General features: G+C 43.9%; 47 non-coding genes across 47 annotated transcripts; all 47 read right to left on the reverse strand.

Moving 5' to 3' along the window:
- Window positions 1-18: 18 nt before the first annotated feature.
- LOC134120144 (5S ribosomal RNA) lies at window positions 19-137 on the reverse strand. Its single transcript, XR_009951693.1, has one exon. It is a non-coding gene; the product is annotated as a 5S ribosomal RNA (ribosomal RNA).
- Window positions 138-532: 395 nt separating this feature from the next.
- On the reverse strand, window positions 533-651 carry LOC134120145 (5S ribosomal RNA). The gene has a single exon (XR_009951694.1). It is a non-coding gene; the product is annotated as a 5S ribosomal RNA (ribosomal RNA).
- A 339-nt stretch (window positions 652-990) lies between these two features.
- Window positions 991-1,109, reverse strand: LOC134120251 (5S ribosomal RNA). Its single transcript, XR_009951799.1, has one exon. It is a non-coding gene; the product is annotated as a 5S ribosomal RNA (ribosomal RNA).
- A 395-nt stretch (window positions 1,110-1,504) lies between these two features.
- LOC134120146 (5S ribosomal RNA) lies at window positions 1,505-1,623 on the reverse strand. Its single transcript, XR_009951695.1, has one exon. It is a non-coding gene; the product is annotated as a 5S ribosomal RNA (ribosomal RNA).
- A 339-nt stretch (window positions 1,624-1,962) lies between these two features.
- On the reverse strand, window positions 1,963-2,081 carry LOC134120147 (5S ribosomal RNA). The gene has a single exon (XR_009951696.1). It is a non-coding gene; the product is annotated as a 5S ribosomal RNA (ribosomal RNA).
- Window positions 2,082-2,476: 395 nt separating this feature from the next.
- LOC134120148 (5S ribosomal RNA) lies at window positions 2,477-2,595 on the reverse strand. Its single transcript, XR_009951697.1, has one exon. It is a non-coding gene; the product is annotated as a 5S ribosomal RNA (ribosomal RNA).
- Window positions 2,596-2,934: 339 nt separating this feature from the next.
- LOC134120150 (5S ribosomal RNA) lies at window positions 2,935-3,053 on the reverse strand. Its single transcript, XR_009951699.1, has one exon. It is a non-coding gene; the product is annotated as a 5S ribosomal RNA (ribosomal RNA).
- Window positions 3,054-3,448: 395 nt separating this feature from the next.
- On the reverse strand, window positions 3,449-3,567 carry LOC134120151 (5S ribosomal RNA). Its single transcript, XR_009951700.1, has one exon. It is a non-coding gene; the product is annotated as a 5S ribosomal RNA (ribosomal RNA).
- Window positions 3,568-3,906: 339 nt separating this feature from the next.
- Window positions 3,907-4,025, reverse strand: LOC134120152 (5S ribosomal RNA). The gene has a single exon (XR_009951701.1). It is a non-coding gene; the product is annotated as a 5S ribosomal RNA (ribosomal RNA).
- Window positions 4,026-4,364: 339 nt separating this feature from the next.
- On the reverse strand, window positions 4,365-4,483 carry LOC134120153 (5S ribosomal RNA). The gene has a single exon (XR_009951702.1). It is a non-coding gene; the product is annotated as a 5S ribosomal RNA (ribosomal RNA).
- Window positions 4,484-4,878: 395 nt separating this feature from the next.
- On the reverse strand, window positions 4,879-4,997 carry LOC134120154 (5S ribosomal RNA). Its single transcript, XR_009951703.1, has one exon. It is a non-coding gene; the product is annotated as a 5S ribosomal RNA (ribosomal RNA).
- A 344-nt stretch (window positions 4,998-5,341) lies between these two features.
- Window positions 5,342-5,460, reverse strand: LOC134120155 (5S ribosomal RNA). Its single transcript, XR_009951704.1, has one exon. It is a non-coding gene; the product is annotated as a 5S ribosomal RNA (ribosomal RNA).
- Window positions 5,461-5,799: 339 nt separating this feature from the next.
- On the reverse strand, window positions 5,800-5,918 carry LOC134120156 (5S ribosomal RNA). The gene has a single exon (XR_009951705.1). It is a non-coding gene; the product is annotated as a 5S ribosomal RNA (ribosomal RNA).
- Window positions 5,919-6,313: 395 nt separating this feature from the next.
- Window positions 6,314-6,432, reverse strand: LOC134120157 (5S ribosomal RNA). Its single transcript, XR_009951706.1, has one exon. It is a non-coding gene; the product is annotated as a 5S ribosomal RNA (ribosomal RNA).
- Window positions 6,433-6,771: 339 nt separating this feature from the next.
- LOC134120158 (5S ribosomal RNA) lies at window positions 6,772-6,890 on the reverse strand. The gene has a single exon (XR_009951707.1). It is a non-coding gene; the product is annotated as a 5S ribosomal RNA (ribosomal RNA).
- A 395-nt stretch (window positions 6,891-7,285) lies between these two features.
- LOC134120159 (5S ribosomal RNA) lies at window positions 7,286-7,404 on the reverse strand. Its single transcript, XR_009951708.1, has one exon. It is a non-coding gene; the product is annotated as a 5S ribosomal RNA (ribosomal RNA).
- A 339-nt stretch (window positions 7,405-7,743) lies between these two features.
- On the reverse strand, window positions 7,744-7,862 carry LOC134120252 (5S ribosomal RNA). Its single transcript, XR_009951800.1, has one exon. It is a non-coding gene; the product is annotated as a 5S ribosomal RNA (ribosomal RNA).
- Window positions 7,863-8,257: 395 nt separating this feature from the next.
- LOC134120161 (5S ribosomal RNA) lies at window positions 8,258-8,376 on the reverse strand. Its single transcript, XR_009951710.1, has one exon. It is a non-coding gene; the product is annotated as a 5S ribosomal RNA (ribosomal RNA).
- A 339-nt stretch (window positions 8,377-8,715) lies between these two features.
- On the reverse strand, window positions 8,716-8,834 carry LOC134120162 (5S ribosomal RNA). Its single transcript, XR_009951711.1, has one exon. It is a non-coding gene; the product is annotated as a 5S ribosomal RNA (ribosomal RNA).
- Window positions 8,835-9,229: 395 nt separating this feature from the next.
- On the reverse strand, window positions 9,230-9,348 carry LOC134120163 (5S ribosomal RNA). Its single transcript, XR_009951712.1, has one exon. It is a non-coding gene; the product is annotated as a 5S ribosomal RNA (ribosomal RNA).
- Window positions 9,349-9,687: 339 nt separating this feature from the next.
- Window positions 9,688-9,806, reverse strand: LOC134120164 (5S ribosomal RNA). Its single transcript, XR_009951713.1, has one exon. It is a non-coding gene; the product is annotated as a 5S ribosomal RNA (ribosomal RNA).
- Window positions 9,807-10,201: 395 nt separating this feature from the next.
- LOC134120165 (5S ribosomal RNA) lies at window positions 10,202-10,320 on the reverse strand. The gene has a single exon (XR_009951714.1). It is a non-coding gene; the product is annotated as a 5S ribosomal RNA (ribosomal RNA).
- Window positions 10,321-10,659: 339 nt separating this feature from the next.
- LOC134120166 (5S ribosomal RNA) lies at window positions 10,660-10,778 on the reverse strand. Its single transcript, XR_009951715.1, has one exon. It is a non-coding gene; the product is annotated as a 5S ribosomal RNA (ribosomal RNA).
- Window positions 10,779-11,173: 395 nt separating this feature from the next.
- On the reverse strand, window positions 11,174-11,292 carry LOC134120167 (5S ribosomal RNA). Its single transcript, XR_009951716.1, has one exon. It is a non-coding gene; the product is annotated as a 5S ribosomal RNA (ribosomal RNA).
- Window positions 11,293-11,631: 339 nt separating this feature from the next.
- Window positions 11,632-11,750, reverse strand: LOC134120168 (5S ribosomal RNA). Its single transcript, XR_009951717.1, has one exon. It is a non-coding gene; the product is annotated as a 5S ribosomal RNA (ribosomal RNA).
- A 395-nt stretch (window positions 11,751-12,145) lies between these two features.
- On the reverse strand, window positions 12,146-12,264 carry LOC134120292 (5S ribosomal RNA). Its single transcript, XR_009951840.1, has one exon. It is a non-coding gene; the product is annotated as a 5S ribosomal RNA (ribosomal RNA).
- A 339-nt stretch (window positions 12,265-12,603) lies between these two features.
- On the reverse strand, window positions 12,604-12,722 carry LOC134120169 (5S ribosomal RNA). The gene has a single exon (XR_009951718.1). It is a non-coding gene; the product is annotated as a 5S ribosomal RNA (ribosomal RNA).
- Window positions 12,723-13,061: 339 nt separating this feature from the next.
- On the reverse strand, window positions 13,062-13,180 carry LOC134120170 (5S ribosomal RNA). Its single transcript, XR_009951719.1, has one exon. It is a non-coding gene; the product is annotated as a 5S ribosomal RNA (ribosomal RNA).
- Window positions 13,181-13,575: 395 nt separating this feature from the next.
- On the reverse strand, window positions 13,576-13,694 carry LOC134120172 (5S ribosomal RNA). The gene has a single exon (XR_009951721.1). It is a non-coding gene; the product is annotated as a 5S ribosomal RNA (ribosomal RNA).
- Window positions 13,695-14,038: 344 nt separating this feature from the next.
- Window positions 14,039-14,157, reverse strand: LOC134120173 (5S ribosomal RNA). Its single transcript, XR_009951722.1, has one exon. It is a non-coding gene; the product is annotated as a 5S ribosomal RNA (ribosomal RNA).
- A 339-nt stretch (window positions 14,158-14,496) lies between these two features.
- On the reverse strand, window positions 14,497-14,615 carry LOC134120174 (5S ribosomal RNA). The gene has a single exon (XR_009951723.1). It is a non-coding gene; the product is annotated as a 5S ribosomal RNA (ribosomal RNA).
- Window positions 14,616-14,954: 339 nt separating this feature from the next.
- Window positions 14,955-15,073, reverse strand: LOC134120264 (5S ribosomal RNA). The gene has a single exon (XR_009951812.1). It is a non-coding gene; the product is annotated as a 5S ribosomal RNA (ribosomal RNA).
- A 395-nt stretch (window positions 15,074-15,468) lies between these two features.
- On the reverse strand, window positions 15,469-15,587 carry LOC134120265 (5S ribosomal RNA). Its single transcript, XR_009951813.1, has one exon. It is a non-coding gene; the product is annotated as a 5S ribosomal RNA (ribosomal RNA).
- A 395-nt stretch (window positions 15,588-15,982) lies between these two features.
- Window positions 15,983-16,101, reverse strand: LOC134120256 (5S ribosomal RNA). Its single transcript, XR_009951804.1, has one exon. It is a non-coding gene; the product is annotated as a 5S ribosomal RNA (ribosomal RNA).
- A 344-nt stretch (window positions 16,102-16,445) lies between these two features.
- Window positions 16,446-16,564, reverse strand: LOC134120175 (5S ribosomal RNA). The gene has a single exon (XR_009951724.1). It is a non-coding gene; the product is annotated as a 5S ribosomal RNA (ribosomal RNA).
- Window positions 16,565-16,959: 395 nt separating this feature from the next.
- Window positions 16,960-17,078, reverse strand: LOC134120257 (5S ribosomal RNA). The gene has a single exon (XR_009951805.1). It is a non-coding gene; the product is annotated as a 5S ribosomal RNA (ribosomal RNA).
- A 344-nt stretch (window positions 17,079-17,422) lies between these two features.
- Window positions 17,423-17,541, reverse strand: LOC134120176 (5S ribosomal RNA). The gene has a single exon (XR_009951725.1). It is a non-coding gene; the product is annotated as a 5S ribosomal RNA (ribosomal RNA).
- A 395-nt stretch (window positions 17,542-17,936) lies between these two features.
- On the reverse strand, window positions 17,937-18,055 carry LOC134120258 (5S ribosomal RNA). Its single transcript, XR_009951806.1, has one exon. It is a non-coding gene; the product is annotated as a 5S ribosomal RNA (ribosomal RNA).
- Window positions 18,056-19,268: 1,213 nt separating this feature from the next.
- On the reverse strand, window positions 19,269-19,387 carry LOC134120177 (5S ribosomal RNA). Its single transcript, XR_009951726.1, has one exon. It is a non-coding gene; the product is annotated as a 5S ribosomal RNA (ribosomal RNA).
- A 339-nt stretch (window positions 19,388-19,726) lies between these two features.
- LOC134120178 (5S ribosomal RNA) lies at window positions 19,727-19,845 on the reverse strand. The gene has a single exon (XR_009951727.1). It is a non-coding gene; the product is annotated as a 5S ribosomal RNA (ribosomal RNA).
- A 395-nt stretch (window positions 19,846-20,240) lies between these two features.
- LOC134120293 (5S ribosomal RNA) lies at window positions 20,241-20,359 on the reverse strand. Its single transcript, XR_009951841.1, has one exon. It is a non-coding gene; the product is annotated as a 5S ribosomal RNA (ribosomal RNA).
- Window positions 20,360-20,698: 339 nt separating this feature from the next.
- LOC134120179 (5S ribosomal RNA) lies at window positions 20,699-20,817 on the reverse strand. The gene has a single exon (XR_009951728.1). It is a non-coding gene; the product is annotated as a 5S ribosomal RNA (ribosomal RNA).
- A 339-nt stretch (window positions 20,818-21,156) lies between these two features.
- Window positions 21,157-21,275, reverse strand: LOC134120266 (5S ribosomal RNA). The gene has a single exon (XR_009951814.1). It is a non-coding gene; the product is annotated as a 5S ribosomal RNA (ribosomal RNA).
- A 395-nt stretch (window positions 21,276-21,670) lies between these two features.
- LOC134120267 (5S ribosomal RNA) lies at window positions 21,671-21,789 on the reverse strand. The gene has a single exon (XR_009951815.1). It is a non-coding gene; the product is annotated as a 5S ribosomal RNA (ribosomal RNA).
- A 395-nt stretch (window positions 21,790-22,184) lies between these two features.
- Window positions 22,185-22,303, reverse strand: LOC134120259 (5S ribosomal RNA). Its single transcript, XR_009951807.1, has one exon. It is a non-coding gene; the product is annotated as a 5S ribosomal RNA (ribosomal RNA).
- Window positions 22,304-22,647: 344 nt separating this feature from the next.
- On the reverse strand, window positions 22,648-22,766 carry LOC134120180 (5S ribosomal RNA). Its single transcript, XR_009951729.1, has one exon. It is a non-coding gene; the product is annotated as a 5S ribosomal RNA (ribosomal RNA).
- Window positions 22,767-23,161: 395 nt separating this feature from the next.
- Window positions 23,162-23,280, reverse strand: LOC134120260 (5S ribosomal RNA). Its single transcript, XR_009951808.1, has one exon. It is a non-coding gene; the product is annotated as a 5S ribosomal RNA (ribosomal RNA).
- Between the last annotated feature and the right edge of the window lie 915 nt (window positions 23,281-24,195).

Genomic DNA, 24,195 nt, shown 5'->3' on the forward strand with positions numbered 1-24,195 from the left:
CAGAGAGAGAAGTGAAAAAGCTTACGGCACCTGGGATTCCCAGGCGGTCTTCCATCCAGGTACTAACCAGGCCCTGCTCTGCTTAGCTTCCGAGATCAGACGAGATCGGGCGGAACCAGAGAGGTATGGCCGTAAGCTGCTTTTCATCTTTTTCCTAATCCTTTAAAACGTGTCAAAGATAATCAGAAGTTTCTTTTTCTAAAATTGAAGCAGTTCTTAGCATTGGCAAGAGAGGTTCCTAAAGCCTGAAGGTAACTTTACTTTTCTTCACTGGCAATTCTAACATGTTGGGTTAGCACCTGTATTTCAACGGCTAAATTACAAACAATAGTATGCCAATCGTAAATGTTGATCAACACTAATTTAGCAATCATGAAACGGAATCATTTTGGATAATATTGTCTAATTTCCTTTCATATCCAACGTTAAAACAACACTAAACATGCATCTCTTCAACAATGTGATATTCTTTTTGTAATTTGTAGGTGTACAATCTGCGGCGCTCGGCGGCTTTCGGAGAGAGAAGTGAAAAAGCTTACGGCACCTGGGATTCCCAGGCGGTCTTCCATCCAGGTACTAACCAGGCCCTGCTCTGCTTAGCTTCCGAGATCAGACGAGATCGGGCGGAACCAGAGAGGTATGGCCGTAAGCTGCTTTTTATCTTTTTCCTAATCCTTTATAATGCGTCAATGAATTATGACACGCCTGCCGTTGGCATCTTTGTGTGGGTTAAATAAGGGTATGCAAAGAAGGCTGTGACATCCCATGCCGAAAATTGGATGGACTAGAGAAGACCCGCCCAGGGGTCCCAGCCAATCGGTGAATGGCCATTGCAGTCCCCGCCACCTCAAATGGCCTGACGATGGTATGGACGTAAGCCACCTTTCATCTTCTTCCTATTGCATCTCTTCTACAATGTGACATTTTTTTTACAATTGTGTAGGTGTACAATCTACGGCGCTGGGCGGCTTTCAGAGAGAGAAGTGAAAAAGCTTACGGCACCTGGGATTCCCAGGCGGTCTTCCATCCAGGTACTAACCAGGCCCTGCTCTGCTTAGCTTCCGAGATCAGAGGAGATCGGGCGGAACCAGAGAGGTATGGCCGTAAGCTGCTTTTCATCTTTTTCCTAATCCTTTAAAACGTGTCAAAGATAATCAGAAGTTTCTTTTTCTAAAATTGAAGCAGTTCTTAGCATTGGCAAGAGAGGTTCCTAAAGCCTGAAGGTAACTTTACTTTTCTTCACTGGCAATTCTAACATGTTGGGTTAGCACCTGTATTTCAACGGCTAAATTACAAACAATAGTATGCCAATCGTAAATGTTGATCAACACTAATTTAGCAATCATGAAACGGAATCATTTTGGATAATATTGTCTAATTTCCTTTCATATCCAACGTTAAAACAACACTAAACATGCATCTCTTCAACAATGTGATATTCTTTTTGTAATTTGTAGGTGTACAATCTGCGGCGCTCGGCGGCTTTCGGAGAGAGAAGTGAAAAAGCTTACGGCACCTGGGATTCCCAGGCGGTCTTCCATCCAGGTACTAACCAGGCCCTGCTCTGCTTAGCTTCCGAGATCAGACGAGATCGGGCGGAACCAGAGAGGTATGGCCGTAAGCTGCTTTTTATCTTTTTCCTAATCCTTTATAATGCGTCAATGAATTATGACACGCCTGCCGTTGGCATCTTTGTGTGGGTTAAATAAGGGTATGCAAAGAAGGCTGTGACATCCCATGCCGAAAATTGGATGGACTAGAGAAGACCCGCCCAGGGGTCCCAGCCAATCGGTGAATGGCCATTGCAGTCCCCGCCACCTCAAATGGCCTGACGATGGTATGGACGTAAGCCACCTTTCATCTTCTTCCTATTGCATCTCTTCTACAATGTGACATTTTTTTTACAATTGTGTAGGTGTACAATCTACGGCGCTGGGCGGCTTTCAGAGAGAGAAGTGAAAAAGCTTACGGCACCTGGGATTCCCAGGCGGTCTTCCATCCAGGTACTAACCAGGCCCTGCTCTGCTTAGCTTCCGAGATCAGACGAGATCGGGCGGAACCAGAGAGGTATGGCCGTAAGCTGCTTTTCATCTTTTTCCTAATCCTTTAAAACGTGTCAAAGATAATCAGAAGTTTCTTTTTCTAAAATTGAAGCAGTTCTTAGCATTGGCAAGAGAGGTTCCTAAAGCCTGAAGGTAACTTTACTTTTCTTCACTGGCAATTCTAACATGTTGGGTTAGCACCTGTATTTCAACGGCTAAATTACAAACAATAGTATGCCAATCGTAAATGTTGATCAACACTAATTTAGCAATCATGAAACGGAATCATTTTGGATAATATTGTCTAATTTCCTTTCATATCCAACGTTAAAACAACACTAAACATGCATCTCTTCAACAATGTGATATTCTTTTTGTAATTTGTAGGTGTACAATCTGCGGCGCTCGGCGGCTTTCGGAGAGAGAAGTGAAAAAGCTTACGGCACCTGGGATTCCCAGGCGGTCTTCCATCCAGGTACTAACCAGGCCCTGCTCTGCTTAGCTTCCGAGATCAGACGAGATCGGGCGGAACCAGAGAGGTATGGCCGTAAGCTGCTTTTTATCTTTTTCCTAATCCTTTATAATGCGTCAATGAATTATGACACGCCTGCCGTTGGCATCTTTGTGTGGGTTAAATAAGGGTATGCAAAGAAGGCTGTGACATCCCATGCCGAAAATTGGATGGACTAGAGAAGACCCGCCCAGGGGTCCCAGCCAATCGGTGAATGGCCATTGCAGTCCCCGCCACCTCAAATGGCCTGACGATGGTATGGACGTAAGCCACCTTTCATCTTCTTCCTATTGCATCTCTTCTACAATGTGACATTTTTTTTACAATTGTGTAGGTGTACAATCTACGGCGCTGGGCGGCTTTCAGAGAGAGAAGTGAAAAAGCTTACGGCACCTGGGATTCCCAGGCGGTCTTCCATCCAGGTACTAACCAGGCCCTGCTCTGCTTAGCTTCCGAGATCAGACGAGATCGGGCGGAACCAGAGAGGTATGGCCGTAAGCTGCTTTTCATCTTTTTCCTAATCCTTTAAAACGTGTCAAAGATAATCAGAAGTTTCTTTTTCTAAAATTGAAGCAGTTCTTAGCATTGGCAAGAGAGGTTCCTAAAGCCTGAAGGTAACTTTACTTTTCTTCACTGGCAATTCTAACATGTTGGGTTAGCACCTGTATTTCAACGGCTAAATTACAAACAATAGTATGCCAATCGTAAATGTTGATCAACACTAATTTAGCAAACATGAAACGGAATCATTTTGGATATTATTGTCTAATTTCCTTTCATATCCAACGTTAAAACAACACTAAACATGCATCTCTTCAACAATGTGATATTCTTTTTGTAATTTGTAGGTGTACAATCTGCGGCGCTCGGCGGCTTTCGGAGAGAGAAGTGAAAAAGCTTACGGCACCTGGGATTCCCAGGCGGTCTTCCATCCAGGTACTAACCAGGCCCTGCTCTGCTTAGCTTCCGAGATCAGACGAGATCGGGCGGAACCAGAGAGGTATGGCCGTAAGCTGCTTTTTATCTTTTTCCTAATCCTTTATAATGCGTCAATGAATTATGACACGCCTGCCGTTGGCATCTTTGTGTGGGTTAAATAAGGGTATGCAAAGAAGGCTGTGACATCCCATGCCGAAAATTGGATGGACTAGAGAAGACCCGCCCAGGGGTCCCAGCCAATCGGTGAATGGCCATTGCAGTCCCCGCCACCTCAAATGGCCTGACGATGGTATGGACGTAAGCCACCTTTCATCTTCTTCCTATTGCATCTCTTCTACAATGTGACATTTTTTTTACAATTGTGTAGGTGTACAATCTACGGCGCTGGGCGGCTTTCAGAGAGAGAAGTGAAAAAGCTTACGGCACCTGGGATTCCCAGGCGGTCTTCCATCCAGGTACTAACCAGGCCCTGCTCTGCTTAGCTTCCGAGATCAGACGAGATCGGGCGGAACCAGAGAGGTATGGCCGTAAGCTGCTTTTTATCTTTTTCCTAATCCTTTATAATGCGTCAATGAATTATGACACGCCTGCCGTTGGCATCTTTGTGTGGGTTAAATAAGGGTATGCAAAGAAGGCTGTGACATCCCATGCCGAAAATTGGATGGACTAGAGAAGACCCGCCCAGGGGTCCCAGCCAATCGGTGAATGGCCATTGCAGTCCCCGCCACCTCAAATGGCCTGACGATGGTATGGACGTAAGCCACCTTTCATCTTCTTCCTATTGCATCTCTTCTACAATGTGACATTTTTTTTACAATTGTGTAGGTGTACAATCTACGGCGCTGGGCGGCTTTCAGAGAGAGAAGTGAAAAAGCTTACGGCACCTGGGATTCCCAGGCGGTCTTCCATCCAGGTACTAACCAGGCCCTGCTCTGCTTAGCTTCCGAGATCAGACGAGATCGGGCGGAACCAGAGAGGTATGGCCGTAAGCTGCTTTTCATCTTTTTCCTAATCCTTTAAAACGTGTCAAAGATAATCAGAAGTTTCTTTTTCTAAAATTGAAGCAGTTCTTAGCATTGGCAAGAGAGGTTCCTAAAGCCTGAAGGTAACTTTACTTTTCTTCACTGGCAATTCTAACATGTTGGGTTAGCACCTGTATTTCAACGGCTAAATTACAAACAATAGTATGCCAATCGTAAATGTTGATCAACACTAATTTAGCAATCATGAAACGGAATCATTTTGGATAATATTGTCTAATTTCCTTTCATATCCAACGTTAAAACAACACTAAACATGCATCTCTTCAACAATGTGATATTCTTTTTGTAATTTGTAGGTGTACAATCTGCGGCGCTCGGCGGCTTTCGGAGAGAGAAGTGAAAAAGCTTACGGCACCTGGGATTCCCAGGCGGTCTTCCATCCAGGTACTAACCAGGCCCTGCTCTGCTTAGCTTCCGAGATCAGACGAGATCGGGCGGAACCAGAGAGGTATGGCCGTAAGCTGCTTTTCATCTTTTTCCTAATCCTTTAAAACGTGTCAAAGTTAATCAGAAGTTTCTTTTTCTAAAATTGAAGCAGTTCTTAGCATTGGCAAGAGAGGTTCCTAAAGCCTGAAGGTAACTTTACTTTTCTTCACTGGCAATTCTAACATGTTGGGTTAGCACCTGTATTTCAACGGCTAAATTACAAAAAATAGTATGCCAATCGTAAATGTTGATCAACACTAATTTAGCAATCATGAAACGGAATCATTTTGGATAATATTGTCTAATTTCCTTTCATATCCAACGTTAAAACAGGTGTACAATCTGCGGCGCTCGGCGGCTTTCGGAGAGAGAAGTGAAAAAGCTTACGGCACCTGGGATTCCCAGGCGGTCTTCCATCCAGGTACTAACCAGGCCCTGCTCTGCTTAGCTTCCGAGATCAGACGAGATCGGGCGGAACCAGAGAGGTATGGCCGTAAGCTGCTTTTTATCTTTTTCCTAATCCTTTATAATGCGTCAAAGAATTATGACACGCCTGCCGTTGGCATCTTTGTGTGGGTTAAATAAGGGTATGCAAAGAAGGCTGTGACATCCCATGGCGAAAATTGGATGGACTAGAGAAGACCCGCCCAGGGGTCCCAGCCAATCGGTGAATGGCCATTGCAGTCCCCGCCACCTCAAATGGCCTGACGATGGTATGGACGTAAGCCACCTTTCATCTTCTTCCTATTGCATCTCTTCTACAATGTGAATTTTTTTTTACAATTGTGTAGGTGTACAATCTACGGCGCTGGGCGGCTTTCAGAGAGAGAAGTGAAAAAGCTTACGGCACCTGGGATTCCCAGGCGGTCTTCCATCCAGGTACTAACCAGGCCCTGCTCTGCTTAGCTTCCGAGATCAGACGAGATCGGGCGGAACCAGAGAGGTATGGCCGTAAGCTGCTTTTCATCTTTTTCCTAATCCTTTAAAACGTGTCAAAGATAATCAGAAGTTTCTTTTTCTAAAATTGAAGCAGTTCTTAGCATTGGCAAGAGAGGTTCCTAAAGCCTGAAGGTAACTTTACTTTTCTTCACTGGCAATTCTAACATGTTGGGTTAGCACCTGTATTTCAACGGCTAAATTACAAACAATAGTATGCCAATCGTAAATGTTGATCAACACTAATTTAGCAATCATGAAACGGAATCATTTTGGATAATATTGTCTAATTTCCTTTCATATCCAACGTTAAAACAACACTAAACATGCATCTCTTCAACAATGTGATATTCTTTTTGTAATTTGTAGGTGTACAATCTGCGGCGCTCGGCGGCTTTCGGAGAGAGAAGTGAAAAAGCTTACGGCACCTGGGATTCCCAGGCGGTCTTCCATCCAGGTACTAACCAGGCCCTGCTCTGCTTAGCTTCCGAGATCAGACGAGATCGGGCGGAACCAGAGAGGTATGGCCGTAAGCTGCTTTTTATCTTTTTCCTAATCCTTTATAATGCGTCAATGAATTATGACACGCCTGCCGTTGGCATCTTTGTGTGGGTTAAATAAGGGTATGCAAAGAAGGCTGTGACATCCCATGCCGAAAATTGGATGGACTAGAGAAGACCCGCCCAGGGGTCCCAGCCAATCGGTGAATGGCCATTGCAGTCCCCGCCACCTCAAATGGCCTGACGATGGTATGGACGTAAGCCACCTTTCATCTTCTTCCTATTGCATCTCTTCTACAATGTGACATTTTTTTTACAATTGTGTAGGTGTACAATCTACGGCGCTGGGCGGCTTTCAGAGAGAGAAGTGAAAAAGCTTACGGCACCTGGGATTCCCAGGCGGTCTTCCATCCAGGTACTAACCAGGCCCTGCTCTGCTTAGCTTCCGAGATCAGACGAGATCGGGCGGAACCAGAGAGGTATGGCCGTAAGCTGCTTTTCATCTTTTTCCTAATCCTTTAAAACGTGTCAAAGATAATCAGAAGTTTCTTTTTCTAAAATTGAAGCAGTTCTTAGCATTGGCAAGAGAGGTTCCTAAAGCCTGAAGGTAACTTTACTTTTCTTCACTGGCAATTCTAACATGTTGGGTTAGCACCTGTATTTCAACGGCTAAATTACAAACAATAGTATGCCAATCGTAAATGTTGATCAACACTAATTTAGCAATCATGAAACGGAATCATTTTGGATAATATTGTCTAATTTCCTTTCATATCCAACGTTAAAACAACACTAAACATGCATCTCTTCAACAATGTGATATTCTTTTTGTAATTTGTAGGTGTACAATCTGCGGCGCTCGGCGGCTTTCGGAGAGAGAAGTGAAAAAGCTTACGGCACCTGGGATTCCCAGGCGGTCTTCCATCCAGGTACTAACCAGGCCCTGCTCTGCTTAGCTTCCGAGATCAGACGAGATCGGGCGGAACCAGAGAGGTATGGCCGTAAGCTGCTTTTTATCTTTTTCCTAATCCTTTATAATGCGTCAATGAATTATGACACGCCTGCCGTTGGCATCTTTGTGTGGGTTAAATAAGGGTATGCAAAGAAGGCTGTGACATCCCATGCCGAAAATTGGATGGACTAGAGAAGACCCGCCCAGGGGTCCCAGCCAATCGGTGAATGGCCATTGCAGTCCCCGCCACCTCAAATGGCCTGACGATGGTATGGACGTAAGCCACCTTTCATCTTCTTCCTATTGCATCTCTTCTACAATGTGACATTTTTTTTACAATTGTGTAGGTGTACAATCTACGGCGCTGGGCGGCTTTCAGAGAGAGAAGTGAAAAAGCTTACGGCACCTGGGATTCCCAGGCGGTCTTCCATCCAGGTACTAACCAGGCCCTGCTCTGCTTAGCTTCCGAGATCAGAGGAGATCGGGCGGAACCAGAGAGGTATGGCCGTAAGCTGCTTTTCATCTTTTTCCTAATCCTTTAAAACGTGTCAAAGATAATCAGAAGTTTCTTTTTCTAAAATTGAAGCAGTTCTTAGCATTGGCAAGAGAGGTTCCTAAAGCCTGAAGGTAACTTTACTTTTCTTCACTGGCAATTCTAACATGTTGGGTTAGCACCTGTATTTCAACGGCTAAATTACAAACAATAGTATGCCAATCGTAAATGTTGATCAACACTAATTTAGCAATCATGAAACGGAATCATTTTGGATAATATTGTCTAATTTCCTTTCATATCCAACGTTAAAACAACACTAAACATGCATCTCTTCAACAATGTGATATTCTTTTTGTAATTTGTAGGTGTACAATCTGCGGCGCTCGGCGGCTTTCGGAGAGAGAAGTGAAAAAGCTTACGGCACCTGGGATTCCCAGGCGGTCTTCCATCCAGGTACTAACCAGGCCCTGCTCTGCTTAGCTTCCGAGATCAGACGAGATCGGGCGGAACCAGAGAGGTATGGCCGTAAGCTGCTTTTTATCTTTTTCCTAATCCTTTATAATGCGTCAATGAATTATGACACGCCTGCCGTTGGCATCTTTGTGTGGGTTAAATAAGGGTATGCAAAGAAGGCTGTGACATCCCATGCCGAAAATTGGATGGACTAGAGAAGACCCGCCCAGGGGTCCCAGCCAATCGGTGAATGGCCATTGCAGTCCCCGCCACCTCAAATGGCCTGACGATGGTATGGACGTAAGCCACCTTTCATCTTCTTCCTATTGCATCTCTTCTACAATGTGACATTTTTTTTACAATTGTGTAGGTGTACAATCTACGGCGCTGGGCGGCTTTCAGAGAGAGAAGTGAAAAAGCTTACGGCACCTGGGATTCCCAGGCGGTCTTCCATCCAGGTACTAACCAGGCCCTGCTCTGCTTAGCTTCCGAGATCAGACGAGATCGGGCGGAACCAGAGAGGTATGGCCGTAAGCTGCTTTTCATCTTTTTCCTAATCCTTTAAAACGTGTCAAAGATAATCAGAAGTTTCTTTTTCTAAAATTGAAGCAGTTCTTAGCATTGGCAAGAGAGGTTCCTAAAGCCTGAAGGTAACTTTACTTTTCTTCACTGGCAATTCTAACATGTTGGGTTAGCACCTGTATTTCAACGGCTAAATTACAAACAATAGTATGCCAATCGTAAATGTTGATCAACACTAATTTAGCAATCATGAAACGGAATCATTTTGGATAATATTGTCTAATTTCCTTTCATATCCAACGTTAAAACAACACTAAACATGCATCTCTTCAACAATGTGATATTCTTTTTGTAATTTGTAGGTGTACAATCTGCGGCGCTCGGCGGCTTTCGGAGAGAGAAGTGAAAAAGCTTACGGCACCTGGGATTCCCAGGCGGTCTTCCATCCAGGTACTAACCAGGCCCTGCTCTGCTTAGCTTCCGAGATCAGACGAGATCGGGCGGAACCAGAGAGGTATGGCCGTAAGCTGCTTTTTATCTTTTTCCTAATCCTTTATAATGCGTCAATGAATTATGACACGCCTGCCGTTGGCATCTTTGTGTGGGTTAAATAAGGGTATGCAAAGAAGGCTGTGACATCCCATGCCGAAAATTGGATGGACTAGAGAAGACCCGCCCAGGGGTCCCAGCCAATCGGTGAATGGCCATTGCAGTCCCCGCCACCTCAAATGGCCTGACGATGGTATGGACGTAAGCCACCTTTCATCTTCTTCCTATTGCATCTCTTCTACAATGTGACATTTTTTTTACAATTGTGTAGGTGTACAATCTACGGCGCTGGGCGGCTTTCAGAGAGAGAAGTGAAAAAGCTTACGGCACCTGGGATTCCCAGGCGGTCTTCCATCCAGGTACTAACCAGGCCCTGCTCTGCTTAGCTTCCGAGATCAGACGAGATCGGGCGGAACCAGAGAGGTATGGCCGTAAGCTGCTTTTCATCTTTTTCCTAATCCTTTAAAACGTGTCAAAGATAATCAGAAGTTTCTTTTTCTAAAATTGAAGCAGTTCTTAGCATTGGCAAGAGAGGTTCCTAAAGCCTGAAGGTAACTTTACTTTTCTTCACTGGCAATTCTAACATGTTGGGTTAGCACCTGTATTTCAACGGCTAAATTACAAACAATAGTATGCCAATCGTAAATGTTGATCAACACTAATTTAGCAATCATGAAACGGAATCATTTTGGATAATATTGTCTAATTTCCTTTCATATCCAACGTTAAAACAACACTAAACATGCATCTCTTCAACAATGTGATATTCTTTTTGTAATTTGTAGGTGTACAATCTGCGGCGCTCGGCGGCTTTCGGAGAGAGAAGTGAAAAAGCTTACGGCACCTGGGATTCCCAGGCGGTCTTCCATCCAGGTACTAACCAGGCCCTGCTCTGCTTAGCTTCCGAGATCAGACGAGATCGGGCGGAACCAGAGAGGTATGGCCGTAAGCTGCTTTTTATCTTTTTCCTAATCCTTTATAATGCGTCAATGAATTATGACACGCCTGCCGTTGGCATCTTTGTGTGGGTTAAATAAGGGTATGCAAAGAAGGCTGTGACATCCCATGCCGAAAATTGGATGGACTAGAGAAGACCCGCCCAGGGGTCCCAGCCAATCGGTGAATGGCCATTGCAGTCCCCGCCACCTCAAATGGCCTGACGATGGTATGGACGTAAGCCACCTTTCATCTTCTTCCTATTGCATCTCTTCTACAATGTGACATTTTTTTTACAATTGTGTAGGTGTACAATCTACGGCGCTGGGCGGCTTTCAGAGAGAGAAGTGAAAAAGCTTACGGCACCTGGGATTCCCAGGCGGTCTTCCATCCAGGTACTAACCAGGCCCTGCTCTGCTTAGCTTCCGAGATCAGACGAGATCGGGCGGAACCAGAGAGGTATGGCCGTAAGCTGCTTTTCATCTTTTTCCTAATCCTTTAAAACGTGTCAAAGATAATCAGAAGTTTCTTTTTCTAAAATTGAAGCAGTTCTTAGCATTGGCAAGAGAGGTTCCTAAAGCCTGAAGGTAACTTTACTTTTCTTCACTGGCAATTCTAACATGTTGGGTTAGCACCTGTATTTCAACGGCTAAATTACAAACAATAGTATGCCAATCGTAAATGTTGATCAACACTAATTTAGCAATCATGAAACGGAATCATTTTGGATAATATTGTCTAATTTCCTTTCATATCCAACGTTAAAACAACACTAAACATGCATCTCTTCAACAATGTGATATTCTTTTTGTAATTTGTAGGTGTACAATCTGCGGCGCTCGGCGGCTTTCGGAGAGAGAAGTGAAAAAGCTTACGGCACCTGGGATTCCCAGGCGGTCTTCCATCCAGGTACTAACCAGGCCCTGCTCTGCTTAGCTTCCGAGATCAGACGAGATCGGGCGGAACCAGAGAGGTATGGCCGTAAGCTGCTTTTTATCTTTTTCCTAATCCTTTATAATGCGTCAATGAATTATGACACGCCTGCCGTTGGCATCTTTGTGTGGGTTAAATAAGGGTATGCAAAGAAGGCTGTGACATCCCATGCCGAAAATTGGATGGACTAGAGAAGACCCGCCCAGGGGTCCCAGCCAATCGGTGAATGGCCATTGCAGTCCCCGCCACCTCAAATGGCCTGACGATGGTATGGACGTAAGCCACCTTTCATCTTCTTCCTATTGCATCTCTTCTACAATGTGACATTTTTTTTACAATTGTGTAGGTGTACAATCTACGGCGCTGGGCGGCTTTCAGAGAGAGAAGTGAAAAAGCTTACGGCACCTGGGATTCCCAGGCGGTCTTCCATCCAGGTACTAACCAGGCCCTGCTCTGCTTAGCTTCCGAGATCAGACGAGATCGGGCGGAACCAGAGAGGTATGGCCGTAAGCTGCTTTTCATCTTTTTCCTAATCCTTTAAAACGTGTCAAAGATAATCAGAAGTTTCTTTTTCTAAAATTGAAGCAGTTCTTAGCATTGGCAAGAGAGGTTCCTAAAGCCTGAAGGTAACTTTACTTTTCTTCACTGGCAATTCTAACATGTTGGGTTAGCACCTGTATTTCAACGGCTAAATTACAAACAATAGTATGCCAATCGTAAATGTTGATCAACACTAATTTAGCAAACATGAAACGGAATCATTTTGGATATTATTGTCTAATTTCCTTTCATATCCAACGTTAAAACAACACTAAACATGCATCTCTTCAACAATGTGATATTCTTTTTGTAATTTGTAGGTGTACAATCTGCGGCGCTCGGCGGCTTTCGGAGAGAGAAGTGAAAAAGCTTACGGCACCTTGGATTCCCAGGCGGTCTTCCATCCAGGTACTAACCAGGCCCTGCTCTGCTTAGCTTCCGAGATCAGACGAGATCGGGCGGAACCAGAGAGGTATGGCCGTAAGCTGCTTTTTATCTTTTTCCTAATCCTTTATAATGCGTCAATGAATTATGACACGCCTGCCGTTGGCATCTTTGTGTGGGTTAAATAAGGGTATGCAAAGAAGGCTGTGACATCCCATGCCGAAAATTGGATGGACTAGAGAAGACCCGCCCAGGGGTCCCAGCCAATCGGTGAATGGCCATTGCAGTCCCCGCCACCTCAAATGGCCTGACGATGGTATGGACGTAAGCCACCTTTCATCTTCTTCCTATTGCATCTCTTCTACAATGTGACATTTTTTTTACAATTGTGTAGGTGTACAATCTACGGCGCTGGGCGGCTTTCAGAGAGAGAAGTGAAAAAGCTTACGGCACCTGGGATTCCCAGGCGGTCTTCCATCCAGGTACTAACCAGGCCCTGCTCTGCTTAGCTTCCGAGATCAGACGAGATCGGGCGGAACCAGAGAGGTATGGCCGTAAGCTGCTTTTTATCTTTTTCCTAATCCTTTATAATGCGTCAATGAATTATGACACGCCTGCCGTTGGCATCTTTGTGTGGGTTAAATAAGGGTATGCAAAGAAGGCTGTGACATCCCATGCCGAAAATTGGATGGACTAGAGAAGACCCGCCCAGGGGTCCCAGCCAATCGGTGAATGGCCATTGCAGTCCCCGCCACCTCAAATGGCCTGACGATGGTATGGACGTAAGCCACCTTTCATCTTCTTCCTAATGCATCTCTTCTACAATGTGACATTTTTTTTACAATTGTGTAGGTGTACAATCTACGGCGCTGGGCGGCTTTCAGAGAGAGAAGTGAAAAAGCTTACGGCACCTGGGATTCCCAGGCGGTCTTCCATCCAGGTACTAACCAGGCCCTGCTCTGCTTAGCTTCCGAGATCAGACGAGATCGGGCGGAACCAGAGAGGTATGGCCGTAAGCTGCTTTTCATCTTTTTCCTAATCCTTTAAAACGTGTCAAAGATAATCAGAAGTTTCTTTTTCTAAAATTGAAGCAGTTCTTAGCATTGGCAAGAGAGGTTCCTAAAGCCTGAAGGTAACTTTACTTTTCTTCACTGGCAATTCTAACATGTTGGGTTAGCACCTGTATTTCAACGGCTAAATTACAAACAATAGTATGCCAATCGTAAATGTTGATCAACACTAATTTAGCAATCATGAAACGGAATCATTTTGGATAATATTGTCTAATTTCCTTTCATATCCAACGTTAAAACAACACTAAACATGCATCTCTTCAACAATGTGATATTCTTTTTGTAATTTGTAGGTGTACAATCTGCGGCGCTCGGCGGCTTTCGGAGAGAGAAGTGAAAAAGCTTACGGCACCTGGGATTCCCAGGCGGTCTTCCATCCAGGTACTAACCAGGCCCTGCTCTGCTTAGCTTCCGAGATCAGACGAGATCGGGCGGAACCAGAGAGGTATGGCCGTAAGCTGCTTTTCATCTTTTTCCTAATCCTTTAAAACGTGTCAAAGTTAATCAGAAGTTTCTTTTTCTAAAATTGAAGCAGTTCTTAGCATTGGCAAGAGAGGTTCCTAAAGCCTGAAGGTAACTTTACTTTTCTTCACTGGCAATTCTAACATGTTGGGTTAGCACCTGTATTTCAACGGCTAAATTACAAAAAATAGTATGCCAATCGTAAATGTTGATCAACACTAATTTAGCAATCATGAAACGGAATCATTTTGGATAATATTGTCTAATTTCCTTTCATATCCAACGTTAAAACAGGTGTACAATCTGCGGCGCTCGGCGGCTTTCGGAGAGAGAAGTGAAAAAGCTTACGGCACCTGGGATTCCCAGGCGGTCTTCCATCCAGGTACTAACCAGGCCCTGCTCTGCTTAGCTTCCGAGATCAGACGAGATCGGGCGGAACCAGAGAGGTATGGCCGTAAGCTGCTTTTTATCTTTTTCCTAATCCTTTATAATGCGTCAAAGAATTATGACACGCCTGCCGTTGGCATCTTTGTGTGGGTTAAATAAGGGTATGCAAAGAAGGCTGTGACATCCCATGGCGAAAATTGGATGGACTAGAGAAGACCCGCCCAGGGGTCCCAGCCAATCGGTGAATGGCCATTGCAGTCCCCGCCACCTCAAATGGCCTGACGATGGTATGGACGTAAGCCACCTTTCATCTTCTTCCTATTGCATCTCTTCTACAATGTGAATTTTTTTTTACAATTGTGTAGGTGTACAATCTACGGCGCTGGGCGGCTTTCAGAGAGAGAAGTGAAAAAGCTTACGGCACCTGGGATTCCCAGGCGGTCTTCCATCCAGGTACTAACCAGGCCCTGCTCTGCTTAGCTTCCGAGATCAGACGAGATCGGGCGGAACCAGAGAGGTATGGCCGTAAGCTGCTTTTTATCTTTTTCCTAATCCTTTATAATGCGTCAATGAATTATGACACGCCTGCCGCTGGCATCTTTGTGTGGGTTAAATAAGGGTATGCAAAGAAGGCTGTGACATCCCATGGCGAAAATTGGATGGACTAGAGAAGACCCGCCCAGGGGTCCCAGCCAATCGGTGAATGGCCATTGCAGTCCCCGCCACCTCAAATGGCCTGACGATGGTATGGACGTAAGCCACCTTTCATCTTCTTCCTATTGCATCTCTTCTACAATGTGAAATTTTTTTTACAATTGTGTAGGTGTACAATCTACGGCGCTGGGCGGCTTTCAGAGAGAGAAGTGAAAAAGCTTACGGCACCTGGGATTCCCAGGCGGTCTTCCATCCAGGTACTAACCAGGCCCTGCTCTGCTTAGCTTCCGAGATCAGACGAGATCGGGCGGAACCAGAGAGGTATGGCCGTGAGCTGCATTTCATCTTTTTCCTAATCCTTTAAAACGTGTCAAAGTTAATCAGAAGTTTCTTTTTCTAAAATTGAAGCAGTTCTTAGCATTGGCAAGAGAGGTTCCTAAAGCCTGAAGGTAACTTTACTTTTCTTCACTGGCAATTCTAACATGTTGGGTTAGCACCTGTATTTCAACGGCTAAATTACAAACAATAGTATGCCAATCGTAAATGTTGATCAACACTAATTTAGCAATCATGAAACGGAATCATTTTGGATAATATTGTCTAATTTCCTTTCATATCCAACGTTAAAACAACACTAAACATGCATCTCTTCAACAATGTGATATTCTTTTTGTAATTTGTAGGTGTACAATCTGCGGCGCTCGGCGGCTTTCGGAGAGAGAAGTGAAAAAGCTTACGGCACCTGGGATTCCCAGGCGGTCTTCCATCCAGGTACTAACCAGGCCCTGCTCTGCTTAGCTTCCGAGATCAGACGAGATCGGGCGGAACCAGAGAGGTATGGCCGTGAGCTGCATTTCATCTTTTTCCTAATCCTTTAAAACGTGTCAAAGTTAATCAGAAGTTTCTTTTTCTAAAATTGAAGCAGTTCTTAGCATTGGCAAGAGAGGTTCCTAAAGCCTGAAGGTAACTTTACTTTTCTTCACTGGCAATTCTAACATGTTGGGTTAGCACCTGTATTTCAACGGCTAAATTACAAACAATAGTATGCCAATCGTAAATGTTGATCAACACTAATTTAGCAATCATGAAACGGAATCATTTTGGATAATATTGTCTAATTTCCTTTCATATCCAACGTTAAAACAACACTAAACATGCATCTCTTCAACAATGTGATATTCTTTTTGTAATTTGTAGGTGTACAATCTGCGGCGCTCGGCGGCTTTCGGAGAGAGAAGTGAAAAAGCTTACGGCACCTGGGATTCCCAGGCGGTCTTCCATCCAGGTACTAACCAGGCCCTGCTCTGCTTAGCTTCCGAGATCAGACGAGATCGGGCGGAACCAGAGAGGTATGGCCGTAACCTGCATTTCATCTTTTTCCTAATCCTTTAAAACGTGTCAAAGTTAATCAGAAGTTTCTTTTTCTAAAATTGAAGCAGTTCTTAGCATTGGCAAGAGAGGTTCCTAAAGCCTGAAGGTAACTTTACTTTTCTTCACTGGCAATTCTAACATGTTGGGTTAGCACCTGTATTTCAACGGCTAAATTACAAACAATAGTATGCCAATCGTAAATGTTGATCAACACTAATTTAGCAATCATGAAACGGAATGATTTTGGATAATATTGTCTAATTTCCTTTCATATCCAACGTTAAAACAGGTGTACAATCTGCGGCGCTCGGCGGCTTTCGGAGAGAGAAGTGAAAAAGCTTACGGCACCTGGGATTCCCAGGCGGTCTTCCATCCAGGTACTAACCAGGCCCTGCTCTGCTTAGCTTCCGAGATCAGACGAGATCGGGCGGAACCAGAGAGGTATGGCCGTAAGCTGCTTTTTATCTTTTTCCTAATCCTTTAAAACGTGTCAAAGATAATCAGAAGTTTCTTTTTCTAAAATTGAAGCAGTTCTTAGCATTGGCAAGAGAGGTTCCTAAAACGTGAAGGTAACTTTACTTTTCTTCACTGGCAATTCTAACATGTTTGGTTAGCACCTGTATTTCAACGGCTAAATTACAAACAATAGTAGGCCAATCGTAAATGTTGATCAACACTAATTTAGCAATCATGAAACGGAATCATTTTGGATAATATTGTCTAATTTCCTTTCATATCCAACGTTAAAACAACACTAAACATGCATCTCTTCAACAATGTGATATTCTTTTTGTAATTTGTAGGTGTACAATCTGCGGCGCTCGGCGGCTTTCGGAGAGATAAGTGAAAAAGCTTACGGCACCTGGGATTCCCAGGCGGTCTTCCATCCAGGTACTAACCAGGCCCTGCTCTGCTTAGCTTCCGAGATCAGACGAGATCGGGCGGAACCAGAGAGGTATGGCCGTAACCTGCATTTCATCTTTTTCCTAATCCTTTAAAACGTGTCAAAGTTAATCAGAAGTTTCTTTTTCTAAAATTGAAGCAGTTCTTAGCATTGGCAAGAGAGGTTCCTAAAGCCTGAAGGTAACTTTACTTTTCTTCACTGGCAATTCTAACATGTTGGGTTAGCACCTGTATTTCAACGGCTAAATTACAAACAATAGTATGCCAATCGTAAATGTTGATCAACACTAATTTAGCAATCATGAAACGGAATGATTTTGGATAATATTGTCTAATTTCCTTTCATATCCAACGTTAAAACAGGTGTACAATCTGCGGCGCTCGGCGGCTTTCGGAGAGAGAAGTGAAAAAGCTTACGGCACCTGGGATTCCCAGGCGGTCTTCCATCCAGGTACTAACCAGGCCCTGCTCTGCTTAGCTTCCGAGATCAGACGAGATCGGGCGGAACCAGAGAGGTATGGCCGTAAGCTGCTTTTTATCTTTTTCCTAATCCTTTAAAACGTGTCAAAGATAATCAGAAGTTTCTTTTTCTAAAATTGAAGCAGTTCTTAGCATTGGCAAGAGAGGTTCCTAAAACGTGAAGGTAACTTTACTTTTCTTCACTGGCAATTCTAACATGTTTGGTTAGCACCTGTATTTCAACGGCTAAATTACAAACAATAGTAGGCCAATCGTAAATGTTGATCAACACTAATTTAGCAATCATGAAACGGAATCATTTTGGATAATATTGTCTAATTTCCTTTCATATCCAACGTTAAAACAACACTAAACATGCATCTCTTCAACAATGTGATATTCTTTTTGTAATTTGTAGGTGTACAATCTGCGGCGCTCGGCGGCTTTCGGAGAGATAAGTGAAAAAGCTTACGGCACCTGGGATTCCCAGGCGGTCTTCCATCCAGGTACTAACCAGGCCCTGCTCTGCTTAGCTTCCGAGATCAGACGAGATCGGGCGGAACCAGAGAGGTATGGCCGTAACCTGCATTTCATCTTTTTCCTAATCCTTTAAAACGTGTCAAAGTTAATCAGAAGTTTCTTTTTCTAAAATTGAAGCAGTTCTTAGCATTGGCAAGAGAGGTTCCTAAAGCCTGAAGGTAACTTTACTTTTCTTCACTGGCAATTCTAACATGTTGGGTTAGCACCTGTATTTCAAGGGCTAAATTACAAACAAAAGTATGCCAATTGTTAAATGTTGATCAACACTAATTTAGCAACCATGAAACGGAATCATTTTTGATGATATTGTCTAAGTTCCTTATATATCCAACGTTAAAACAACACTAAACATTAGAGATGAGCCGGATACTCGGCTTAAACGAGTATCCGGTACGGATAAAGCACTTTTGCAGAGTACGAGTATTATACGAGTAATACGAGTCAATATCTGTGCTCGGATTGAATAAAATTCCTCATTGGGTAGCTGTCTGTGTCTGCGTTCTGTGATTGGCTGGTAGTCACAGCGCCCCTCCACTACACACATACTGTTTGTGTTGCTGCGTCCCGCTCGGCTCACTCACCAGGTTCACGGGTCTTTCCCGATAAATTTAAACGATTTCTTCGCCTTTATTTTTTTTTACTTCGGTTTGTTGTTCTTAACTAGTAGAGTTCAGGTAAACGTGGGGCTTGTTAAGACGTGGTGCTTAAGAATGCGACTCGCATTGCGTCTCTGCTCTAACCAGTTTTTTTTTTACTTCACGCACTGACCTCTCTCTCTCTGTCTGTTTGTCTCTCTCTCTCTCTCTCTCTCTCTCTCTCTAATCAGTTTTTTTTACCGTCTGCTGGCTCTCTTCACGCACTCAGTGTCTGACGTTGACTAGTTGTGTTGAATAACTAAATATTAATATTACAAATTAAGCCACACACACACTTCCTCTCTCTCTCTCATGATCATCAGTGATAAGAATTAAGAAGGAATGCTGTTTTAAACGCAGAAAGGCTTAACCCGACAATTTACGGGGTAAATCCTTCCTACTTCCGGGTTAGGCCCCGCCCATTTTCGGGGTAGGCCCCGCCCAGTCCGAGTACGGATACGGATACAGATAATTCATATGGTTCAACAGATACAGATACAGATTATGCTGTACTCGCTCATCTCAACTAAACATGCATCTCTTCAACAATGTGATATTCTTTTTGTAATTTGTAGGTGTACAATCTGCGGCGCTCGGCGGCTTTCGGAGAGAGAAGTGAAAAAGCTTACGGCACCTGGGATTCCCAGGCGGTCTTCCATCCAGGTACTAACCAGGCCCTGCTCTGCTTAGCTTCCGAGATCAGACGAGATCGGGCGGAACCAGAGAGGTATGGCCGTAAGCTGCTTTTTATCTTTTTCCTAATCCTTTATAATGCGTCAATGAATTATGACACGCCTGCCGTTGGCATCTTTGTGTGGGTTAAATAAGGGTATGCAAAGAAGGCTGTGACATCCCATGCCGAAAATTGGATGGACTAGAGAAGACCCGCCCAGGGGTCCCAGCCAATCGGTGAATGGCCATTGCAGTCCCCGCCACCTCAAATGGCCTGACGATGGTATGGACGTAAGCCACCTTTCATCTTCTTCCTATTGCATCTCTTCTACAATGTGACATTTTTTTTACAATTGTGTAGGTGTACAATCTACGGCGCTGGGCGGCTTTCAGAGAGAGAAGTGAAAAAGCTTACGGCACCTGGGATTCCCAGGCGGTCTTCCATCCAGGTACTAACCAGGCCCTGCTCTGCTTAGCTTCCGAGATCAGACGAGATCGGGCGGAACCAGAGAGGTATGGCCGTAAGCTGCTTTTCATCTTTTTCCTAATCCTTTAAAACGTGTCAAAGATAATCAGAAGTTTCTTTTTCTAAAATTGAAGCAGTTCTTAGCATTGGCAAGAGAGGTTCCTAAAGCCTGAAGGTAACTTTACTTTTCTTCACTGGCAATTCTAACATGTTGGGTTAGCACCTGTATTTCAACGGCTAAATTACAAACAATAGTATGCCAATCGTAAATGTTGATCAACACTAATTTAGCAAACATGAAACGGAATCATTTTGGATATTATTGTCTAATTTCCTTTCATATCCAACGTTAAAACAACACTAAACATGCATCTCTTCAACAATGTGATATTCTTTTTGTAATTTGTAGGTGTACAATCTGCGGCGCTCGGCGGCTTTCGGAGAGAGAAGTGAAAAAGCTTACGGCACCTTGGATTCCCAGGCGGTCTTCCATCCAGGTACTAACCAGGCCCTGCTCTGCTTAGCTTCCGAGATCAGACGAGATCGGGCGGAACCAGAGAGGTATGGCCGTAAGCTGCTTTTTATCTTTTTCCTAATCCTTTATAATGCGTCAATGAATTATGACACGCCTGCCGTTGGCATCTTTGTGTGGGTTAAATAAGGGTATGCAAAGAAGGCTGTGACATCCCATGGCGAAAATTGGATGGACTAGAGAAGACCCGCCCAGGGGTCCCAGCCAATCGGTGAATGGCCATTGCAGTCCCCGCCACCTCAAATGGCCTGACGATGGTATGGACGTAAGCCACCTTTCATCTTCTTCCTATTGCATCTCTTCTACAATGTGAATTTTTTTTTACAATTGTGTAGGTGTACAATCTACGGCGCTGGGCGGCTTTCAGAGAGAGAAGTGAAAAAGCTTACGGCACCTGGGATTCCCAGGCGGTCTTCCATCCAGGTACTAACCAGGCCCTGCTCTGCTTAGCTTCCGAGATCAGACGAGATCGGGCGGAACCAGAGAGGTATGGCCGTAAGCTGCTTTTTATCTTTTTCCTAATCCTTTATAATGCGTCAATGAATTATGACACGCCTGCCGCTGGCATCTTTGTGTGGGTTAAATAAGGGTATGCAAAGAAGGCTGTGACATCCCATGGCGAAAATTGGATGGACTAGAGAAGACCCGCCCAGGGGTCCCAGCCAATCGGTGAATGGCCATTGCAGTCCCCGCCACCTCAAATGGCCTGACGATGGTATGGACGTAAGCCACCTTTCATCTTCTTCCTATTGCATCTCTTCTACAATGTGAAATTTTTTTTACAATTGTGTAGGTGTACAATCTACGGCGCTGGGCGGCTTTCAGAGAGAGAAGTGAAAAAGCTTACGGCACCTGGGATTCCCAGGCGGTCTTCCATCCAGGTACTAACCAGGCCCTGCTCTGCTTAGCTTCCGAGATCAGACGAGATCGGGCGGAACCAGAGAGGTATGGCCGTGAGCTGCATTTCATCTTTTTCCTAATCCTTTAAAACGTGTCAAAGTTAATCAGAAGTTTCTTTTTCTAAAATTGAAGCAGTTCTTAGCATTGGCAAGAGAGGTTCCTAAAGCCTGAAGGTAACTTTACTTTTCTTCACTGGCAATTCTAACATGTTGGGTTAGCACCTGTATTTCAACGGCTAAATTACAAACAATAGTATGCCAATCGTAAATGTTGATCAACACTAATTTAGCAATCATGAAACGGAATCATTTTGGATAATATTGTCTAATTTCCTTTCATATCCAACGTTAAAACAACACTAAACATGCATCTCTTCAACAATGTGATATTCTTTTTGTAATTTGTAGGTGTACAATCTGCGGCGCTCGGCGGCTTTCGGAGAGAGAAGTGAAAAAGCTTACGGCACCTGGGATTCCCAGGCGGTCTTCCATCCAGGTACTAACCAGGCCCTGCTCTGCTTAGCTTCCGAGATCAGACGAGATCGGGCGGAACCAGAGAGGTATGGCCGTGAGCTGCATTTCATCTTTTTCCTAATCCTTTAAAACGTGTCAAAGTTAATCAGAAGTTTCTTTTTCTAAAATTGAAGCAGTTCTTAGCATTGGCAAGAGAGGTTCCTAAAGCCTGAAGGTAACTTTACTTTTCTTCACTGGCAATTCTAACATGTTGGGTTAGCACCTGTATTTCAACGGCTAAATTACAAACAATAGTATGCCAATCGTAAATGTTGATCAACACTAATTTAGCAATCATGAAACGGAATCATTTTGGATAATATTGTCTAATTTCCTTTCATATCCAACGTTAAAACAACACTAAACATGCATCTCTTCAACAATGTGATATTCTTTTTGTAATTTGTAGGTGTACAATCTGCGGCGCTCGGCGGCTTTCGGAGAGAGAAGTGAAAAAGCTTACGGCACCTGGGATTCCCAGGCGGTCTTCCATCCAGGTACTAACCAGGCCCTGCTCTGCTTAGCTTCCGAGATCAGACGAGATCGGGCGGAACCAGAGAGGTATGGCCGTAACCTGCATTTCATCTTTTTCCTAATCCTTTAAAACGTGTCAAAGTTAATCAGAAGTTTCTTTTTCTAAAATTGAAGCAGTTCTTAGCATTGGCAAGAGAGGTTCCTAAAGCCTGAAGGTAACTTTACTTTTCTTCACTGGCAATTCTAACATGTTGGGTTAGCACCTGTATTTCAACGGCTAAATTACAAACAATAGTATGCCAATCGTAAATGTTGATCAACACTAATTTAGCAATCATGAAACGGAATGATTTTGGATAATATTGTCTAATTTCCTTTCATATCCAACGTTAAAACAGGTGTACAATCTGCGGCGCTCGGCGGCTTTCGGAGAGAGAAGTGAAAAAGCTTACGGCACCTGGGATTCCCAGGCGGTCTTCCATCCAGGTACTAACCAGGCCCTGCTCTGCTTAGCTTCCGAGATCAGACGAGATCGGGCGGAACCAGAGAGGTATGGCCGTAAGCTGCTTTTTATCTTTTTCCTAATCCTTTAAAACGTGTCAAAGATAATCAGAAGTTTCTTTTTCTAAAATTGAAGCAGTTCTTAGCATTGGCAAGAGAGGTTCCTAAAACGTGAAGGTAACTTTACTTTTCTTCACTGGCAATTCTAACATGTTTGGTTAGCACCTGTATTTCAACGGCTAAATTACAAACAATAGTAGGCCAATCGTAAATGTTGATCAACACTAATTTAGCAATCATGAAACGGAATCATTTTGGATAATATTGTCTAATTTCCTTTCATATCCAACGTTAAAACAACACTAAACATGCATCTCTTCAACAATGTGATATTCTTTTTGTAATTTGTAGGTGTACAATCTGCGGCGCTCGGCGGCTTTCGGAGAGATAAGTGAAAAAGCTTACGGCACCTGGGATTCCCAGGCGGTCTTCCATCCAGGTACTAACCAGGCCCTGCTCTGCTTAGCTTCCGAGATCAGACGAGATCGGGCGGAACCAGAGAGGTATGGCCGTAACCTGCATTTCATCTTTTTCCTAATCCTTTAAAACGTGTCAAAGTTAATCAGAAGTTTCTTTTTCTAAAATTGAAGCAGTTCTTAGCATTGGCAAGAGAGGTTCCTAAAGCCTGAAGGTAACTTTACTTTTCTTCACTGGCAATTCTAACATGTTGGGTTAGCACCTGTATTTCAAGGGCTAAATTACAAACAAAAGTATGCCAATTGTTAAATGTTGATCAACACTAATTTAGCAACCATGAAACGGAATCATTTTTGATGATATTGTCTAAGTTCCTTATATATCCAACGTTAAAACAACACTAAACATTAGAGATGAGCCGGATACTCGGCTTAAACGAGTATCCGGTACGGATAAAGCACTTTTGCAGAGTACGAGTATTATACGAGTAATACGAGTCAATATCTGTGCTCGGATTGAATAAAATTCCTCATTGGGTAGCTGTCTGTGTCTGCGTTCTGTGATTGGCTGGTAGTCACAGCGCCCCTCCACTACACACATACTGTTTGTGTTGCTGCGTCCCGCTCGGCTCACTCACCAGGTTCACGGGTCTTTCCCGATAAATTTAAACGATTTCTTCGCCTTTATTTTTTTTTACTTCGGTTTGTTGTTCTTAACTAGTAGAGTTCAGGTAAACGTGGGGCTTGTTAAGACGTGGTGCTTAAGAATGCGACTCGCATTGCGTCTCTGCTCTAACCAGTTTTTTTTTTACTTCACGCACTGACCTCTCTCTCTCTGTCTGTTTGTCTCTCTCTCTCTCTCTCTCTCTCTCTCTCTAATCAGTTTTTTTTACCGTCTGCTGGCTCTCTTCACGCACTCAGTGTCTGACGTTGACTAGTTGTGTTGAATAACTAAATATTAATATTACAAATTAAGCCACACACACACTTCCTCTCTCTCTCTCATGATCATCAGT

This window comes from Pungitius pungitius, unplaced genomic scaffold, assembly GCF_949316345.1.
Source record: "Pungitius pungitius unplaced genomic scaffold, fPunPun2.1 scaffold_26, whole genome shotgun sequence".
In the NCBI taxonomy this organism is placed as follows: domain Eukaryota; kingdom Metazoa; phylum Chordata; class Actinopteri; order Perciformes; family Gasterosteidae; genus Pungitius; species Pungitius pungitius.